The sequence below is a fragment of the Brassica oleracea genome, chromosome C3 (assembly GCF_000695525.1).
Source record: "Brassica oleracea var. oleracea cultivar TO1000 chromosome C3, BOL, whole genome shotgun sequence".
In the NCBI taxonomy this organism is placed as follows: domain Eukaryota; kingdom Viridiplantae; phylum Streptophyta; class Magnoliopsida; order Brassicales; family Brassicaceae; genus Brassica; species Brassica oleracea.
In genome coordinates this window covers 42,117,514-42,120,443 of record NC_027750.1, presented here as the reverse complement: position 1 = coordinate 42,120,443, position 2,930 = coordinate 42,117,514, and the positions used below count along the sequence as shown (strand labels likewise).

Here is a 2,930-nt window from a genome sequence, read left to right as displayed (position 1 = left end):
AGAACAACCAAAACTATGACCGCCAGTAATATGAAGAGGAATATTAGCAGCGTCGATGGTCTCTCTGTTCTACATTTATGAGGAGGAACTCGAGGGAGTTTAGTGGCATCCAGGCGCTGCAATGACACACTGTTTCCACTAAAGCTCCATCCTAGTATGTATTGGTAGCTTATCAGTGTCCCTGTGGCTCCAGAGAACCCAATAAATATTTTTCTATCCGGGAAATTTTCTGAAAGGTGGATAGAGCTTGATAGAAGAGGCTGACTTGGCTTCTGATTCTTAAGAGGTGCCATCGAAACATTAAGCATGTTTCCTCTGTAGTTCACCCAGACTTGAATAGGATCTCCACTCGAAAGCTCTATGCTCTCGTTTTTACCTTTAATATCAGAAAAGTAAGCAGTGGAAGCAGATTCGATAGAAAAAAGGCTATTGACATTGATACCAACATGATTAGCATTTTTGTCATCAAACTCAGCGCTGAGGGCAGTATCTAGCTCAACAGCAACTAGGTGAGAAGATGAGTTTCCTTGAGTCGAGATGTTAAAAAGTCCCAAGTACTGCGTAGCATCTGCATGCGAGAGATCTATGGAGGCAGATAAAACAAAGGCGATACCATGACCACCAGATCCTGGCTTAGGAACCAGAGCACAGACAAAATGTGTTGAGAAAGAGAGTGATTCAGCTGAAGTGAACTCAAAAGGTTTCTTGAAGAAAGCATGACCCATGCTCTGTCTGGATCCGTTGGTTAACTGCAACTGTCCTTCGGGAAGAACTTTGGCAACCCCATCAGTATAAAGGTCTGCTTGGTGAAAGCCGTTATAGATAAATCTCGTCTCCGGTTGGCTTGAGATGCAAATAAGATGAACACAAAAGGATCATCCATATCATAGGCAATACGTGAGGCATATGTGACAACAACAGATAATCTGACAATCTTGAACGAATCTTGTGTTCTGCAACAATGTCGGCTGATAGACTATATCTCCTACTGCAAAACAAGTTCAACTCAGGACCTTCATAATATCAATTCCAATCTTTTTCACTGTAATATTTCCGAGTTTTCATTTTCTAAGAGACATCACATGTTAAAATAAATATTATCCACTGGTCCCTATGATCAAGGCCAAGCCCTAGTAACATGAAGTCCGAATCTCTATTTAATAAAAATTTACAGGTCTAAATAAATACTTTCAACAGAGAAACATTTTGTAAGAAAAATTATATATATGACTATATATGAATGGATATTTCTTTCTCATGATGTGGTCTTATAGTAATCTATTTTGTATTGAAATTGTTAAACTTAATGACACTTGGTAAACAATAAAATTGGTAAATAAAGGAGTTTATTTCCTAATGTTTTAACAAAAGTATAAGTGGCAAATGTTTTAGAAGAGAAGAGTGACAAGTTCAATGTATGAACCTAATGTTCTAGAACACTTCACACATGTCTTATCCTAATAAAATAAGTCACCTTAAGCAAAACATTTGCAACTTACTCAACTTTGATGAATGGTTGAGATTAAAGGATAAACTTGCCAAGAAAGTAAGAAAAACTTGGTGAAAAAGTTAGCAAAACATGATGAAGAAGCTAGGTCCCTTTCCCCACCTATAAATACATGTCTTTGCTCCATCCTAAAGCAGCACAACAAAAAGAAAGAGAAACACATAAAGAAAGGTGTAGGCAAGGGGAGAGAAAGCTTAACTCCAAATTAAAGATCATGAGATCATCTTATGGAGAGAAGATCTAACTCCAACTTAAAGATCAAGCAATCATATTCCATGATCAAAACCGTTCAAGAAGATTTCCGCAACAATGAATAAAGGTAGTCCATAATCTCTCTTATAGTTATATTATGTGATTAGTCTAGATGTTAAAGATCTTAGGGTTCATGTAAAATCAAGTTTACATGTGGTTTCAGAGCTAGTGGTTATAAACATCTAGCTAATCCTAAAAGTGTAATAGATTTATGATTTATAGAATTAAAGTAGATCTATACTTAAGTAATGAATTTTAGATCTAAATAATGTTTAAGTTTGGGTATAAAACCGATGAGAGTTTTCAGAAATCATGAATCATACGTTATATGTATGTATTTTATTTTGATCTCTGAAATAAGAATTAATCAATGCATAAATTTTGCTATACATCAATCATATAGAAATTAAATTAAGTAATTTGTGCATGATTTTTATAAAATAATATTTTCATAGAAAGAGCAAAATTAGAGTTAAAGATACCATCACAATGAGTTTACTCTAAAATGATTTGAGAAATGAAAATTAATGTTCAAGTAAGTATTTGATATTTTGAGTAATAAGTAGTTACCCACAGGTAGACTATGTACACAAAATATGATCAAATACTTATAGAGTGTTTGTATTGTGTAGATTAAGTATATCCACATATAGCTTAATATAAGTAATTCAATAAATCACTCATAAATGTTATCGAATACTATGATTATTGATGAAAATATGGTTGCTACCCACATGAGCACCATAATTTCTTGGCATAAGTATTCAATAAATATATGTGTTGATTATGTTTAAAACCCTAATATAAACTTGAATATCTCAAAACTATAAGTTTTTTTGCCTGAAAGATTGTCATATAAAGTCTCGTCTAATCTAGTCCTTAATGGTGCCGACTTCTCATAATGAAAAGAGAAAGTTGAGTTCATATTAAGAGTACTATACTTGGATTTGACACTCGTCAACGATGAGTCAAATTCACTAATAGTAGATAGTACTTCAGACGAAAATAATTTCCATAAAGTTTAGGTGAAATTGAATAGACTGAGAATTATGATCTTAAGATGACAATAATTAGGAACATTAAAAATTCTCATATGACGGTTGAAAAAAAAAAATTAAAAATATCTTAAATATATCGAAAACCGGTTTAAGATTGCAACCAAATCCCTAGT

At 33.4% G+C, this 2,930-nt stretch overlaps 1 pseudogene; it reads right to left on the bottom strand.

The window, feature by feature from the left end:
- Nucleotides 1-2,930, bottom strand: part of LOC106330652 — a 5,317-nt pseudogene that overhangs the window by 996 nt on the left and 1,391 nt on the right.